The sequence below is a fragment of the Chiloscyllium punctatum genome, chromosome 4 (genome assembly GCF_047496795.1).
Source record: "Chiloscyllium punctatum isolate Juve2018m chromosome 4, sChiPun1.3, whole genome shotgun sequence".
In the NCBI taxonomy this organism is placed as follows: Eukaryota; Metazoa; Chordata; class Chondrichthyes; order Orectolobiformes; family Hemiscylliidae; genus Chiloscyllium; species Chiloscyllium punctatum.
Window position 1 is genome coordinate 124,229,353 of NC_092742.1, and position 17,872 is coordinate 124,247,224.

The 17,872-nt window shown below is 44.4% G+C and overlaps 1 long non-coding RNA gene across 3 annotated transcripts in view; it reads left to right on the plus strand.

The window, feature by feature from the left end:
• Positions 1–2,090: 2,090 nt before the first annotated feature.
• Positions 2,091–17,872, plus strand: part of LOC140475965 (uncharacterized) — a 38,956-nt gene continuing 23,174 nt past the window's right edge. The window contains exons 1-3 of one of the 3 annotated variants that reach the window (XR_011960383.1): positions 2,091–2,356; positions 13,320–13,426; positions 15,900–15,999. This is a non-coding gene — a long non-coding RNA (uncharacterized lncRNA). Of the gene's footprint in view, positions 2,357–11,730; positions 11,847–13,319; positions 13,427–15,899; positions 16,000–17,872 lie in introns of those variants that run through there. The other 2 variants (XR_011960382.1, XR_011960384.1) reach the window with 2 other exon arrangements.

The window sequence follows — 17,872 nt, forward strand, 5'->3', positions numbered from 1 at the left end:
ACCTTAAAATAAATCATGTTAAGTTTCCATAATAAGAATCAGATTCAAAACAGTCCCGGAACTCAAGCTCCAGGGAATAAAATGCAAACATTCAATCACCAACAAACAAATGTGCATTCAAACCAAATCACAAAGGGTTAAACTTTCGACCAGCTGTACAGCTCTCTTCATTCTCTCTCTCTCTCTCTCTCTCTCTCTCTCTCTCTCACTCATTGACAAATAAATTCAGATATTTACAAACCCAGTCTTTGTCCGACCTGAATTTTGGCCAAAAGAGGCGGGACAAAGAATGGATTCCTTAGTCCATATGAAGCAACAATATTTAATCATCTTTTTCCCCTGTACAAGTATTATTTTGCCAATTCCACAACATCCTCCCCAAAGGACTTTCTGGAGGTATGTTGTAAGGGACCCCGCCTCCAATTCCATTGCTTTTTCCTTCTTTTGTTTTCCCGGAGGCTTTTTCCTTACCCACGGCACAACCCATATTGAGTTCCTTCGTTAGTCCCTTATTAACTACTAAAACTCAATCCCGGCCACCAAGGCAATACTTAAAAGTCAGGTTTCTTACCTTGGTCTGTGCACAGAGTTGCCTGGCCCCTTTGTGCCGTATTGTCTATTGAGCTCCTATCACTGTCTGATTCAGATGTCTCTCTTGTGGGATTCGTACCAGTCCCCAAGGGAGCAGACCAAAACAGGACACGAGACCGCTCCTCAATGGGGAACGGGACGCGTCTTCCCAGTGTCCAAGGCCAGCCACTCCCCCCGGTGATGGAAGAAAATCCCGGACAGCCCCCAATTGTGAGAAACAAAGCCCACTCACTTCAATAATTTCAGTCCGAGACAAGATCTGGATCAGTAGTGCCATTTATTTTACACTTGCAAGTGGGTGTGCTGTCCAGTGTCTAAAAAGGCAGCAGACATACACACACTAAGTTCAATTCATACATAACATTTATATGATTTGATGTCTATTGTTTTACACTGCTCCCTCCCCTGCTTACATCGTCCACTTCCCTAAGACCGGCCCCCATTACCCCTGTTTACCTCTTGCCTTATCTGGCCTCGTCTGTGAGAAAATGCTTATTTCTGGTCTCACAAGGCTGTTTGACCTTACCCTGCTATAGGTCATTGTTAGGCATATTCTTTCTTCATCATTATCTACCCCCTTCATCTGTGCCTTTCCCGAGGCCGTTCTGATCCCTATGACCCTTTTAATTGGGGTTTGTTCCTGTGTTTTTGTAAAAGTGGGAAGCACATGTTTATATCTACTGTTTGTACAGGCGTATCTAGCTTAACTTCATCCCCTCACAACATCTTATCTACTTGCCCATAATGTCTACCTTCTGACATACAGTTTTAGCTAATACAAAAACAATTATATATTTCCTCCACATCGTTTCCATTCTTGTTGACTCAGCTCTTGGCTAAAACAATTACACACTGGTGTGAGTTCATTTTACTTTGTAAGATGGAATTGCAGAATTGCAGAAGTAACATTAATTTACCTATATCCCACAGTAGGGCAGGACGGCCTGCTCCTATTCCAAGATCTTTTGTTCTAATATTTTGCATTCCTCCCTCACTCGTGACTTGGAGGTGCTGGTGTTGGATTAGGATGGACAAAATTAAAATTCACAGAACACCAGGTTATAGTCCAACAGGTTTATTTGGAAGCATTACTTTGCTGGTCCTTCATCAGGTGGTTGTGTGATTTTTAACTTTGTCCCTCACTCTTGTAACTGAGAAACAGCAACAAAAGCCACGAAGCAGTGCGGAAGTTCCAGCCAACAGTTGGTATTGTGGACAATGAAGAAGGTTATCTCAGAATACAATGGGATATTGATCTTTGCGGTGGACAATGGGCTGAGGACAGGCAGATAGGATTTAATTCAGATAGATTAGGTTAGGATATCTGGTTGTCATCGGCAGGTTGGACCGAAGAAGTGATTGATGTCAGCGGCGGACCAATGGAAAGGCAGGGGCGGAGCTGGAGGACCTGGCGGGGTAGTTGGACCAATCAGTGAGTGAGGGCGGGACTAGACTATACCACGTGATCATCCTCGCGGTGGGCGCGGATGTTGGGGATATATGTGCGCAGTGCTGTTGGCAAGGAAAGAAATAAACAGCAGGAAGCGGGAGGGAAATGGTGTTGGTATGGTCTGAGAGGTTTTACAATCATTTGGTACACATCGGAAAATACAAATTTGAAACTTACAGTTCCGTTTTGCAGCAAACGGGAATATGCCTCGTTGAGTAATCGGCCCGAGTGAGCGCCGCCATCTTTATTCGGGGCAATGATTCACTGGACACGTGAGCGGCCGCCAGCTTTGTCGGGGGCAAAGTTCAGAGGGATGTGAGTACAGCCTTCCCTGGTAAAAAGAGTCATAGGGCAGGATTTACACAGAGCACATTCAAACCCAGAGAAATGTATTTTTTTTCTGGATTTGTTTCGTCATTCATTTAAATGATTTGGATATGAATAGAGGCCGTTTAGTTAGTAAGTTTGCAGGTGACACCAAAATTGGAGGTATTGTGGACAATGAAGAAGGTTATCTCAGAGTACAGTGGGATATTGATCAGATGGGCCAATGGGCTGAGGAGTGGCAGATAGGATTTAAGTTAGATAGATTAGATTAGGTTAGGATATCTGCTTGGCATAGGTTGGACCGAAAAAGTCTGTTTCTGTGCTAGACGTCTTTGACTGTGGGATCATAAAAGTGAACTCTGCTCTGGTTCACCTCTGGGTTCTCTGATGTCCACTTGTTCATTATCTAGCTTCCTCAGTCTCTCATGGGTGTATTTTTGCTCTGTATAGTATTTTACTATTACTTTCACAGCTGTTTTGTAAATGAATTGAAAAATGTAGAGCTGGAAAAACCCAGCAGGCCAGGCAGCATCCGAGGAGCAAGAGAATCGACGTTTCGGGCATAAGCCCTTCTTCAGGAATGTAAATGAATTGTCCACTGCTGCCTGGGTCCTGACCATATGCTGTTCCATTATCAGGTTATTTTTTCCACAATATCTTCGACAGTCAAAAATTCTTTTTTCCAATAAGCGAATGCATTTTCCTTCAATTTCTGACAGTCAAATTCAGCACCATTTTCATTCCCTGTAATTCATATTGCACTCCCTGAAACATCAACTGTGTATTTCTCCTCCACAGAAACCAGTGAACAATGCTAAAGCCTTGTTGCCTGTGGACAGAGTGATGTTTGACTTCCTTGTACTGCTGCAGTTTGTATGGTGAAGGTGGTTGGGTAAGAGACATTGCAGATTATTCACTCAGTGATATTGAAGAGTAGAAGATATCTGTACAAATCATCATGGTTTTAATTTCACAAAAATATTATTGAGAACTTTTGACAGAAGGCTACAGATGGAGAATATTGTGTCCAGTGGTCACAACCATTGCCAAATAAGCAGTTTTTCAAGAATGCCTTAAAGGAATAAAGTAGATCTTAGAGGGTTAGAGTGGGGATTCCAGACCATGTTCCCTTGGAGTCTATAGAAACAGTCACACAGGTGAACTCAAAAATAAACACATCATTGAGAGTCTGAACTAAAATGAGTTATTGAGATATGAAAGGGTGTGTGGTGCAGGGAGATAGGAATGATTACAGCCAGGAATTAATTCAAAGGTGCGAAAGTAAGTTGTTGTTGCTTATAAATGGGAGTCTTTTGATTGATCAGCAAGTTTTGGTACAAGTGAGCACTTCGGCAGTAGAGTTTTCAATATTCTTGAGATTATTGGGAGGGTGAATGTGGGATGTTGCCCAGGAGTGGGTTTAGATAATGAAATCTGGAGTTAACAAAAGGAATGAATGAGAGTTTCAGCAAATGAGCTGAGACTGTGATGAGGTCAGGTGATATCACTGAGGTCGAAATAGTGGACTTGGAGGGGGTCTGGCCTGTCATCCTCACCTCATTCAGCTGTTTGTTAATTTGTGAATCAAGTCTGTAACAAGCTCAAGAACTGAGTGGCCCTGGCAGAACCCAAACTGGGCATCGCTGAGCAGGTTATTGCTGAGTAGGTGCATCAGCCTTCCATCACTTCACTGCTGAGCGAGTGTGGACTGATGGAGGGGAATTGGCTGAGTTGGATCTGCCCTGTGTTTTTGTGTTGGAACATCCCTGAGCAATGTTCCACACAGTCGGTAGGTGCTGGAGCAGTACTTGCCTTGGTGGGCAGCAAGTTCTGAAGCACAGCCATCAGTACTATTGCCAGAATATTGGCAGGCCCCATAGCCTTTACACTACTTATCCATTTCTTGATCTGATTTGACATGAGTTTTAAACCATTTCGATTCATATCTGTGATGTCAGGGACCAATGGAGAAGGCTCATCCACTTGGCACTGCTGGCTGAAAATTGCTGCAAATGCTGTCCTCTTATCTGTGGAATGGATGTGGGAGACCCCTCCATCAGTAAGGGTGGGGATATCTGTGATGCTGTAATTGTCCATCATCATTCCTGACTAGGTGTGGCAGAACTCCGATCTAATCCATTGTTTATGGAATCACTTAGTTCTATTTGGTGTTGTTTGTGCTGCTTGTAGCTGCACCAGGTTGGCACCTCATTTTTGGTACTGCTGGCATGCCCTCCTGCATTCACTATTGAACCAGGGTTGATTCCCCTGGCTTGATGTTAATGGTTGAGTGGGGGATATCAGGCCATGAGATTTCAGATTGGGCTGGATTACAGTTCTACTGCTGTTGTTGGCCCAGAGTGAGGCAGAAGTAGCAGGGACAAGAGGGCTGATTTTGTGGTTGTATTTGCTGGTGCATTGGTAGATGTAATGTGGTCCATCCAGTTTCATTCCTTTTAGATTAGATTAGATTACTTAGTGTGGAAATAGGCCCTTCGGCCCAACAAGTCCACACCAACCCGCCGAAGCACAACCCATCCAGACCCATTCCCCTACATTTACCCCTTCACCTAACACTGCGGACAATTTAGCATGGCCAGTTCACCTAACCTGCACATTTTTGGACTTTGGGAGGAAACTGGAGCACCCGGAAGAAACCAACGCAGACACGGGGAGAATGTGCAAACTCCACACAGTCAGTCGCCTGAGGCGAGAATTGAACCTGGGTCTCTGGCACTGTGAGGCAGCAATGCTAACCACTGTGCCAGCGTGCCGTCCTTTGTTGAGACTGTGCAGTGATTAATACAATGAGTGATTTGTTGGCCTACTGTCTGGTTTCTTTCCCTCAAGGACATTGTCAATGGCAGAAAGAACATCCCTAATGGTTCCATGGCAAACAGTAGATTCTTCATTCCAGTTTCTTTATTTTTCTTGACTTCAGAGCAACCCTCTACCAATTTGGGATACAAACCTGAACTTCAGTTGTATATTTTAATATTCTTGATAAATGATAAATACGACAGGTTTGTTCACTTATTTTATCACAGGTTTTTAAAAATTATTTTGAAAACAATGTCCATTATCCTGTCTCCTCCATCCTCCCCTCCTACAACAAGAGTGAGGAGCACATGGAGCTTCTCTGTCAATAACATTGAGATAATCCGATCAGCTGCCTCGGTTTCTTCACTCCCTCTCCACTAGCCCACCGAGCCATTCTGCATCACAAGGATGCTCCTCATTTTAGTCCTAAACTTGCATTTCCTAGAGTCCCTTATCAAGCATTATTAAAGGTCATCTTGAACATTTACCCTAGTGTAGCTAAATCATGGACGTTCCAAATCTCTCTCTCATCCTCCTGTTTGTCACGGCAACCCCCTCTCCCCTTGCCAATTCACAGATATTGTTCCATGATCTGTCTGTCTTTTCTGGTTACGTCCTTCTCTCCCATTATGCTAAAAACTGATATTTGACCTCACCGTCATTGGAAAATCCTGCTCCATCTCCACTCTCCCTTTCCTTTCTGAATTCCTTGTATTTGGTGTCTCTCCACGATTTTTCCTTGATCCGTCCTGTTTCACACCTACATACTGCCAGGAGGTAACATCGCCCAAAAGCACTGTGTTAGGTTTCACATGTACACTGACAATGTCCAGCTCTCCCTCCCCTTCATCCATCTCCATTACTCCACTGTTACTCAGTTATCAAACTGCTTACCATGCTTCGATTAGCTGCAATTCACTCCAATGTAACACTTCAATTGTTAAACCCATTGCCCCCCAGTTGTTATTCCAAATACATTTTCCTTACTGCTGTGTCCCTCCCTCTCACTGGGAAGTGTCTGAGGCAGAACTACATTTTTCACAATATTGCTCTCATATCTGACCCCAAGGTGACCTTCTGATCAGACATCTACACAATCACAAACACCAGGAATTCCAATCTCTAAAACGTTGCTTATCTCCTTCTCACCCCAGCTTCATTGCTACTGAAACCCTAACCTATGTCGGTGTTGCCTTTAAATTGACAAATCTGAAACAGAACCCTTGATTCCGCAACAGACACAGAATCTGGTTCAAGACTCACCCGTAATAGGACACATCCTCTCCATATTTACCCTGTCAAACCTCGACAGAATCCTGTATGTTTCAAAGAGATCTCCTCTCATTCTTCCAAAGTCCAGTGAGTAGATTCCCAACTTGTTCAGCCTTTGCTTACAGGATAATCCCTTCAAAACAGGGATCATCCCAAAGGATCTTCTCTGAAATGCCTCCAATCAACTGCTCTATTTCGCTAACTAAAGTGACCAAATCTTTTCACGTTCCTCCAGTTGTGGTCTCATTCGCCATTTGTTTAGTTGCCCTAAGGTATACATTCCAAACTCATATGTTGCAAACTCCTTGAAATAAGGAACAACATTCCATTCCGCTTCCTGATTCCATGGTGTAACTGTGTGCTAGCTTTGTGTTTCCTGCTCATTTTTCCCCCGGTCCCTTTCTGGTGCAGCTTTCTACAGTTTATCCCAAGTTATACTCCATTTGCCAACTTGTTGCCCACTTTTCCTGTGAATATCTCTCTGTAAACTGTTTATAGTTCTCTTGGAACATTCCTGTTATGCCTTGTCTTGACTTTTCCCCCTCGTTATTCGAAATATTTACTGGGAGCACTGGGCAGTGGGAAGCATGCTCAGTTACTATCTTTTCAGGGATACTCTGTTTAATGACTGGGAGGAGCTTGCTGCCCATTGGTCTGAATGGAGACAACTTGCCCATCGAGCTGCATGAGCCTTTCACACCCCATGTCTTATTGATGAGGCACAGCGGCAGCATGGAAGAAAGAAAAGGAAGGAAATCCTGCTCTCCATATCTCACTAAATCTTGGATCATTCTGTCCCATGTTCAGTCACATGAAGTCCCAAGGTGGAAACTCATAAAAACCCACACAGATTTGCCCCTGAATTGCCTGCTGACCTCCACCAGGGGTAATGTGTACAGTCCTCCTGGGCCGGGAGGAGGGGATTGTATGAGTTTTAAACTTGAACTGACAGTGACGGATTTTATCAACTTGTATTCCAGGCAGATATTCAGATGGTAATCTCAGTCATTGTAATGCCAAACTGACAGAATTACTCAATACATCAGGACCTGGATATTCATTTTGTGTGAGAGTATTGTGTTCCAGATCAATGCCATTTGCTGCATAAAAGTTCTTCTTTGAAACAAACCATCCTACAATAGATCTTCCCAAATCTTCAACATGTGTCCTGTAATCCTTGTATAATGAGCTGACGGGTGTAAGGTTTATTATTATAATGTGTAACTTTTGTAAACCGCTCTGTCACAGCTCCCCACAATTTCCTTTGCTACAAGGAGAATACTCTCAGTTTTTCCAAACCCCTGATTCCACAATGTTTGCTCTCTATAAGGTACACATCAGGGTTGTGTTGGAACATTCTCCACTTGCCTGCATCAGTGCACCCCCCCCCCCCCACCCAACAATATTAAAGAAAGTGAACATCCTCCAGGGTAAAGCACTGTACCTGAGTGGTTTCCCATCCACCACCTTCAGCATTCCCTTTCCCCACCCCCAAGGGACAGTGGCATCACTGTGTGAAAGATCAAGTCAGCATTGTCCTCCCAGACCATAGGACTACACTCTCATTAGAGAGAGATGTCTGGTGGTGGTTAACCTGAAGGTTACCACAGCGCAGGCAAGGGGATAGGTTGAAAAGGACAGTCTATTAATTGTGGATGGTTATTCTTGATGTGTATTAGCAACACACATGTCACATGAGTAGTGAATGTTTAAAAAATCCCCACAAATTGTGCAACTAAAATCCCTCATTCCTTGAACCATCCTAGTAAATCTCCTGTGCCCCCTCTCAGGGACCCTGCCATCCTTCCCAATGTGTGGGCGATATCTGGTATGCACAGACCCAGCTGCACTGTGTTCCTGTGGGTGATATCATAGAGCAACAGTTGCATTAAACCTCACTGTCTGGAAGTGAGTGAGAGACAGAAATCCCGATGGCATTTCAGATGTATTTAGGAACACACTTGCATTGCCAAGGCTGACTGGTCTCTGGGCTCAGTGCTGGAAAATGGAATTAAAATAGTTAGCTGGGAGATTTCTTTACAGCAAAAACCTGATGGACCACAACACCTTTTTCTGTCATGTAGACCACAGATGCATAATCTAGAAATATGACAAGCCAAAATAGAAACCAGGTCAGAGAAGGTGATATTAGAATAGATGATACGGAATTGATTAATGTTTTTTTGTTGCAGGAAAATGTGACAGATGTTAAGTGGGACATTGTGGAGGTCAGGGTTCAGGAATCTGAAATAAAAGTGGGTTATCCTGAAGGTTGGAATTAAAGAAAGGTACTTTACAGAGATTTGTGAGGGTGGACAAGATTAGAGATAGGGAGGGTGTTGAGACTGGAGGAGATTAGAGATTGGAGGATGTTGCATTGATTGAGATGTTTTTGATACCAGAGATAGTGGTAGTTCTGAGGCTAGAGAGGAATTATAGAGAGAAGGATGAATTGTTAGCTTTCCCAACACTACCTCTTTACTGATAATGATTGTTTCTCTGTCCTCATCTGCCATTGCCTCCATAGGCCTGCAGCAATGAGAGTACGCAGATAATATGTTCCCGTTAAGGCCAAGGCTGGGAAGCGTCGAGAATGCTGCATGACCTGAGAAATTGAGGCTCTGATCAAGAAAATGAAGGAAGGATATAGCAGGTACAGACCACTGGATTTGAGTGAGTCCCTAGAGGACTATAAGGGCAGTAGGAGTATACTCTCGGGAAACCAGGAGGCAGAAAAGGGGACATGAGATAGCTTAGGGAAATAGGTTTAAGGAGAATTCAAAGAGATTCTACAAATACACTAAAGACAAAAGAATAACTAGGCAGAGAATAGCGAGCCTCAAAGATCAACAAGACTGTCTATTGAACAGCAGGAGGTGGGAGAGATTCTGTAATTATTTCATGTCAGTTTTTACTGAAAGGGGATACTGAAAGTTAGAGATGTTGGAGAAAAAAATAGTGATAACTTGGCAAGTGTATATATTACAGAAGAGGAGGTACTGGATGTCTTAAAATGCATAAAGGTGGATAAATCCCTGGAATTTAATCAGGTATATCCCAGAACTTTGTGGGTAACTAGGGAAGCTTTTGCTAGGCCCCACGCTGCGATATTTGTATCATCGATCGCCACAGGTGTGGTGCTGGAAGATGGGTGCCATTATTTGCGAAAGGTGGGAAGGAAAAGCCAGGGAACTATAGACCGGTGAGCCTGAAGTCAGTGGCAGAGAGGTTGTTGGAAGGGATTCTCAGGGACAGGATTTACAAGTCATTGGAAAGGCAAGAAATGATGAGAGAGAGTCAGCATGGCTTTGTGCATTGAAATCAGTCACATGGAATTGAGAAAGACACAAAGTTTCACATAACACACTGGTTAGCAGGTTCAGTACCATAGAATTCTGCCGGAACTAGCTGTTTGGATACGGAATTGGCTGGAAGGTCAAAGAGTCATAGATGGACAGCGCAGAAACAGAGACCCGTCGGTCCAACCAGTACATGCTGATCAGATATCCCAATGCAATCTCGTCCCACCTGTCAGCACCCGGCCCATATTCTTCCTATTCATATACACATGAAGATGCCTTTTAAATGTTGCAATCGTAATGGCCTCCACCACTTCCTCTGGTAGCTCATTCCATACACGTACCCCCCTCTGTGTGAAAACGTTGTCAAGGACTTGGCCAGAGCTGGACAGTTTGAGGGCAGTGCATATTTGGAGTGAGCTGCCAAACGAAGTTGTGGGGGCTAGTACAATTACAACATTTAAAAGACATTTATTAAGCCACTTCTCGAATTCTGTTTTCAGTTTGAATTCCCCTATTCTGGGAAAGATGCTGTGAAATTTGAAAAGGTTCAGACAAGATTGACAAAAACGTTGCCAGGATTGGAGGATTTGGGCTACAGGGAGAGGCTGAGGCTATTTTCTCTGGAGAATCATTAGATTACTTACAGTGTGGAAACAGGCCCTTCGGCCCAACAAGTCCACTCCGCCCCACTGAATCGCAACCCACCCATACCCCTACATTTACCCCTTACCTAACACTACGGGCAATTTAGCGTGGCCAATCCACCTGGCCTGCACATCTTTGGACTGTGGGAGGAAACCAGAGCACCCGGAGGAAACCCACGCAGACACGGGGAGAATGTGCAAACTCCACACAGACAGTCGCCCAAGGCAGGAATTGAACCCGGGTCTCTGGTGTTGTGAAGCAGCAGTGCTAACCACTGTGCCACCGTGCCACCCCTCAATGACTGAGAGGTGATTTCATGGAGATTTATAACATTGCCAGCGTGTGGATAAGATGAGCAGCCGGGATTCTCTTTCCTGAGGTTAGGTGGGTCCAAAATTAGAGCACTTGGTTGAGTGCGCAAAGATTTAAATGGGATCAAAGGGGCAATGTTTTCAAGCTGAGTGTAGTGTGTGGATGGGATGAGCTACCAGATGAAGTAGTGGGGGCTGATAAAATCACAACATTTAAAAGGCATTCGATTGGGTACGTGAACACGAAGGGTTTTGATGGATACAGGCCAATAGCTGACAAATGGGACTCCAGTAGTTTAGGATTTCTAATTGGCATGGACGAATAGAACCGAAGATCTGTTTCTGTGCTGTATATCTCTATGATGTTAATAAACTAAGATGCGTTCCTCTTTTGTGGAGAGCAAGCTGAAGCACAGATAATTGTCCTTGGAGCTGAGAAGGTGAAGCTGTTATTTCGACCTGGTGCAGATTTGATTCCAAGATATTGAATTTGCAAAGAAAGAGGAATTATTAACACTGTCACAATTATTAGTAACTACTTACAAGTAATTGGCAAATAATACAAAATGAAAACGTGAACATTATTTTACTCAGTAAGTTCTGAACATTTGGAATAGTCGGAACGACACAGAGTCAGCAGGTATTCTCAAACAGACATGGAATTTTACTTTTTAAGGAAAGATTTGGGGAGCTGTGTGCAAATAGGAGGGGAATTGGGACATATTTTCAGTATCTCCAGAAGAAGAGTACAGCCTCAATGGGCCGAATAGCCCCCAGCCCCTGTGTTCTGTGATACTGCCCCATTCACTGTGAATGATGAAGCTTATCCCAGGGCAGAGAGAGGGAGGAGCCCACAACTCCTCTCACAATGGGGGCCGGCTTGATTGACGGCAGCTCCAGACTAATGGGGAGAATCCGTGTGGTCCTGCAGCCAATGGGAGTGAATGAGGGGTGTGGCCAGCAAGAAGACACATGTCCATGAGCTGTGCAGGCGCAGTGTCACTGGGTCGGAGTGGGAGAGACTGGGACAGAGGCTGTTGGACCTGAATTACAAAGTCCCGGTAAATTAGAACTAAAAGAACTACAGATGCTGTAAATCCGAAACAACAACCAGGAAACGCTCAACAGGTCTGGCAGCATCTGTGAAGAGAAATCAGAGTTAAAGTTTCAGATCGGGTGTCCCTTCCTCAGAACTGATACTGAGAGAAAAAATGTTGGTTTATGTGCAGAAGGTAGGGTTTAAAGGAGGATGTAAGGAATAAAGGATAGGTGGGGATAGAGCGAGAAGAACGGTTGGATAAAGGAGTGGATAACAATCTGGCTGGGAGGGTGATTAGCTGTTAATGGAGACTGTTAGTGGCTAACCATAGATAGTGTATAATGACAGGCTGTGAGAACGAGGCCTGGTGTGTGCTAGGACATGGGTTTGTTAAACTAAGGTTAGCCTCTAACCGTTGTAAGCTGTTCCCCACATACATCCCTCCATGATTAGAGCTGCAGAGGACACAGCTCCAGATGGACAGCACGGTGCCATAGTGGTTAGCCCTGCTTCCATTACAGCTCCAAAATCCCGGGTTCTATTCCCGCCTCAGGCAACTCTCTGTGCGAAGTTCGCGTGTTCTCTGCGTGGCTATATTCAACCACGTGATAAGCTTCACTGGTGGCGCAGTGCTGTTGTGACCAAGGCATTGGAAATGTGTGAAGGTGCAGGGCACGTTGAAGGAAAGGCGTATTTTCCAGGAAGAGAAGGAAAATTTAATGGAATGGGCTGAGACGTTTTACAGAACTTAATGCACATCGGAAAACATAAATTTAAAAATCCCAGGACAACTGGAAAATACTTCAAATGGTGAATGGCGTGAGTGAGAGCCGCCATGTTCATTGGGGGCAATGATCCACGGGACACGTGTGTGGCCGCCAACTTTGAGAGGGGCAAGCTGCAGGGGGACGCATGCGCAGCGTTCCCTGGCAGGGAATGATAGGGCAGGAGTTACACAAAGTGTCAGAGTCAGTATGTTTTCAGTGTCAAAGAGTGTAATGCTGGAAAAGCACAGCAGGTCAGGCAGCAGCCGATCGGTGGGAAGGAAGATGGAAACGTAGGACAAGTCAAAAGGGCAATGCCAAGTTGGAACGCTGGATCTGGGATAAGGTGGGGGGAGTGGAAATGAGGAAACTGCTGAAATCCAGATTGATCCCATGCGGTTGGAGGATCCGAACACAGAAGATGAGGCGTTCTTCCACCAGGCATCAGATGCCTGGGATTTGGTGGTGGAGGCGGCCCAGGACCTGCATGTCCTTGGTGGAGCGGGAAGGGGAGTTAAAGTCTTTGGACACAGAGTGTTTGGCTTGTTCAGTGTTTTACTGTTACTTTCACAAACCTTTTGTAAGATAATTCTCCTCTGCTGCCCAACCCCTGACAATGTGCTACTCTCTAAACGGACTAAATTTTCCACAGCATCTTTGCCAGTGAATAATTCTTTTTTTTCAACAAAAGAGTGCATTTTCCTTCCATTTCTGACGATCAAATTCTGCAACATTTTCATTTCCTGTAATGCATTTAGCACTCCCTGAAATATCAACTATGTGTTTTTCCCTCCACAGACACCAGTGATCGATGCCAAAGCCCCATTGCCTGTGGAGAGGGTGATGTTTGACTTCCTTGTACAGCTGCAGTTCGTGTGGTGAAGGTGCTCCCACAGTGTTCTTGGGTAAGAGATGTTACAGATTATTCACTCAGCGACAGTGAAGAGTTGACAATGTGTGTGCAAATCAACAACAGTTTGTATTTTTATCATTTTTATAATTTCACAGAAATTGAGAATTTCTGACATAAGGCCACAGATGAGGATATTAGGTCAGGTGATCAAAAGTATTGCCAAATAGGCAGGTTTTCAGGAATATCTTAAAGGAGGAAAGCAGGTCTGAGAGGGTCAGGGTGCGAATTCCAGACCGTGTTGCCTTGGCAACTGTCGAAACAGCCAGACCAGTGAAGCAATGCATAAATGCATCTTTGGGAGTCTGAAAGAAAATGAGTTGTCGAGGTCTCACAGGTTGTGTGATGCAGGGAGACAGGGATGTTCACAGCCAGGAATTACATCAAGGGAGAAAATTTTAAATTGTTGCTAGTAAATAGGAACCTTTTGATGAATCAACAAGTTTTAATACAAGTGAGCACTTGGGCAGTAGATTTTTAGATATTCTTGAGATTATATGTAAGTTGAATGTGGGAGGCTGGCCAGGAGTGTGTTTAGATAACGAAGTCTGGAGATAACACAGGGCTGGACGAGTATTTCAGTAAATGAGCTGAGACGAGGGTGGAGTTGGGTGATGTCACTGATGTAGAAATAGCAGTTTTGGAGTCGGGCCCCTCCTCATCACTCCCCCTCCCCAATTCACAAATATTGTTCCTTGTTCTGTCTGTCTTTTCTGGTAATGTCCTTCTCTCCAATTCTGCTAAGAACTAATATTTGAGCTCGGGGTTATTGGAAAATCCTGCTCCATCTCCACTCTCCCTTTCCTTTCTGAACTCCTCATATGTGGTGTCCATCCAGGATCTATCTTTGTCCCCTCCTGTATCTCACCTACACACTGCCAGGAGGTGACATCGTATTGGTTTCCCATGTACACTGACAATGCCCAGCTCTCTCTCCCGATCATCCCTCTCCATTGCTCCACTGTTACTCATTCATCAAACTGCTTACCACACTCCCACAACTTGATTGGCTGCAATTTCCTCCAATGAAGCACTGCAATGGTTGAACCCATTGCCTTCAGTTGCTATTACAAATTCCTTTCCCTTACTGCTGAGCCCCTCCTCCTCACTGGGAAACGCCTGAGGCAGAATTCTTCACAATATTGCTCTTATATTCTGACCCCAAGGTGATCTTCTGATCAGACATCTACACAATCACAAACACCAGGAATTACAATCTCTAAAATGTTGCTTTTCTCCACCTCACCCCAGCTCCATTGCTACTGAAACCCCTTACCCATGTCTGTGTTGCATTAAAGTTGACAAATCTAAAACACAACCCTTGATTCTGCAACTGACCCAGAATCTGGTTCTACGTTCCCTCATCCTCTCAGTATTTACCCTGTCATACCCCTTAATAAGCCGATATGTTTCAATAAGATCCCGTCTCATTCTCCCCCAAATCCAGTGAGTCGAGTCCCAACTTCTTCAGCCTTTTCTTAAGAGAGTCCCTGCAAACCAGGGATCATCCCAGTCAATCTTCTTTGAATGCCTTCGATGAAGTGATGTATTTCCTTAAATAAAGGGACCAAAACTTCTCTCATTACTCTATATGTGGTCTCACTCGCACTTTATAAAGTGGCTCTCAGGTATATACTCCAAACTCTTATACTGCTAATCCCTTCAAACAAGGAACAACGTTTCATCTCCCTTCCTGATGACCTGTTGTAACTGTGTGCTAGCTTTCTGTGTTTCCTGCACAATTACCCCTGGTCTTTTGTTCTGCATCTTTCTACAGTTTCCACCATTTAAATAGTCCTCCGTTCTTTCATTATCCCCTCCAAAATGAACAACTTCACATTTTTCCCTCCAAAATGAACAACTTCACATTATCCCAAGTTATGCTCCATTTGCCAACTTTTTGTCCACTTCTCCAACGATTCCCTCTCTGTAAACAGTTTTTATCCTTTTGGAAGTTTACTGTTCTGCATTTTCTAGGAGGTTCCTCCCTCATTCTTCTAAACCTTTCCAGGGAGCACCGGACAGTGGGAAGCATGCTGAGTTGCTCTCTTTTCAGGGAGACTCATTGGAGTGACTCGGAGGATCTTGCTGCCCATTTGGCAGAATTGAGACAACTTGCCCATCAAGCTGCATGAGCCTTTCACACCCCATGTCTTATTGATGAGGCACAGCGGCAGCACGGAAAGAAAGAAAAGGAAGCAAATCCTGCTCTCCACATCTCACTGACTCTTGGAACATGAGGATAATGAAGCTGGAGGGACTCTGTCCCATGTGTCAAAGATCTGCCCTGTTCAGTCACATGAAGTCCCAAGTTGGAAACTCATAGAAACCCACATAGATTTCCACCTGAACTGACTGCTGGTCTCCACAAGAGGTAATGTGTACAGTCAACCTGGACCAGGAGGAGGGGATGGTGTGAGTTTCTAACCTGACCTGACAGTGACAGATTTTATAAACTTGTATTACAGGATACTACAGGTGGATATTCAGATGGGAATCTCAGTAATGGAAATGCCAAACTCTGATTGAATTACTCCATTCATCAAGACCTGGATATTTGCACTGTGTGTGAGTATTTTGTTCCAGCTCAATTCCATTTTCTGCATAAAGATTCTCCTTTGAATCAAACCAACCTGTCAAAAGATCTCCCTGAAATCTTCAATATGTGTCCAGTAATCCTTTTATGATGAGTTGATGAGTGTAAGGTTTAACATCCTAATGTATATGTTTTGTAAACAGTTGTCTCTCAGCTCCCCTCAATTTACTTTGCTACAAGGAGAACAATTTGTTTTCCCAAACGTCTGATTCCCCAATGTCTGTTTGTTGTCTATAAGGCACACATCAGGATTGTATTGTAACATTCTCCACTGGCCTGCATCAGTGCAGCCCTCAACAATATTAAAGAAAGTTAACATCCTCCAGGGCAAAGCACTGTGCCTCAGTTGTGTCCCATCCACCACCTTCAGCATTCCCTCTCTCCACCCCCAATGCACAGTGGCATCACTTTGTAAAAGGGAAAGTCAGCATTGTCTTCCCAGACCATAGGGTTGCTCTCTTATTGGGGAGAGATGTCTGGTGGTGGTTTAACCTGAAGGTTACCACAGCCCAGGCAAGGGGAGAGGTTGAGAACGAGAGTCCATCTATTGTAGATGGATATTCTTGATATGTATAAACAACACCCATGTCCCTGCAACTACAATCCCCCATTCCTTAAACCATCCTGGTAACTCTCCTTTGCACCCTCTCAGGGACCCCGCCATCCTTCCCAATGTGTGGGCGACCTCTGGTTTGCACAGACCCAGCTGCTCTATGTTCCTGTGGGTGATGTCATCATCGAGCAAATGTTGCACTAAGCCTCACTGTCTGTGAGGATGGGAGACATAAATCCCGAAAACATTTGAGATGTATTTCGTGTGCACTTGCTATGCCATGATAGATGACACTTTTCCACAAGTACTGGAAAATAAATGTGGATAGTTCGGTGGTAGTTTTCTTTCTCACAGACCCGAGAGACCACCAGAGCCTTTTTCTTTTCTGTAGACCGCTGAGATGTTTATTATAGGAATATGACAGGCTCCATTGGACATCAGATCAGAAAATGTGATAGGAGAATAGATGACACGTGATTGGTCAATGGTTTCGGGAGGAAAGTGAGATGCAGCGGCTTAAGAGGAAATTCAGAAGCTCAGCGCAGGAATTGTAAAGGGCCATCATCAAGTGAGAAATAAACATTGGGCATCCTGAAAGCTGGAAATATAGAAAGGCACATATAGCAGAGCTTTGAGAGACTGGAAGGGATTAGACATGGGGAGGATAATGAAGCTGGAGGAGATGCAAGTTGGAAAGGATTGTGAGGATGGAGGATGTTACAGAGATAGAGATATTTGTGGTAGAGGTTTTTGGATTTTGAGGCTGGAGAGGAATTATAGAGATGAGGAAGATTTGTAAGGCTGGATGAGGTGACGCTGAAAGGGAGAGGTCCAAGCATAGAAGATTTTACAGAGGTAACGAGTCATAAAGTGATACAGCATCGACACAGACCCTGTGGTCCAACCAGTCCGTGTCGACCATAAATTCGAACTGAACTAATCGCACCTGCCTCCACTTGGTCCAAGTCCATCCGAGCATTCCCTATCGATATACGGGTCCAAATGTTTTTTTCCTATTAGACTCCCATTCCCCTACCCTCTTGCTCTACATTTACCCCTGACTAAGTCACTCAACCCAATCATTCCTGAACACTATGGGCAATTGAGGGCAGCCAGTTCACCTACCCTGTACATCTGTGGATGTGGGAGGAAACAGGAGCACCTGGAGGAACCCACGCTGACATGGGGAGGAATATGCAAACTCCACATGGTCAGTCAGCCAATACAGGAATTGAGCCTGTGTCTCTGGTGCTGAGGTAGCAGTGCTAACCGTTGAGCCACTGTGCCACCCT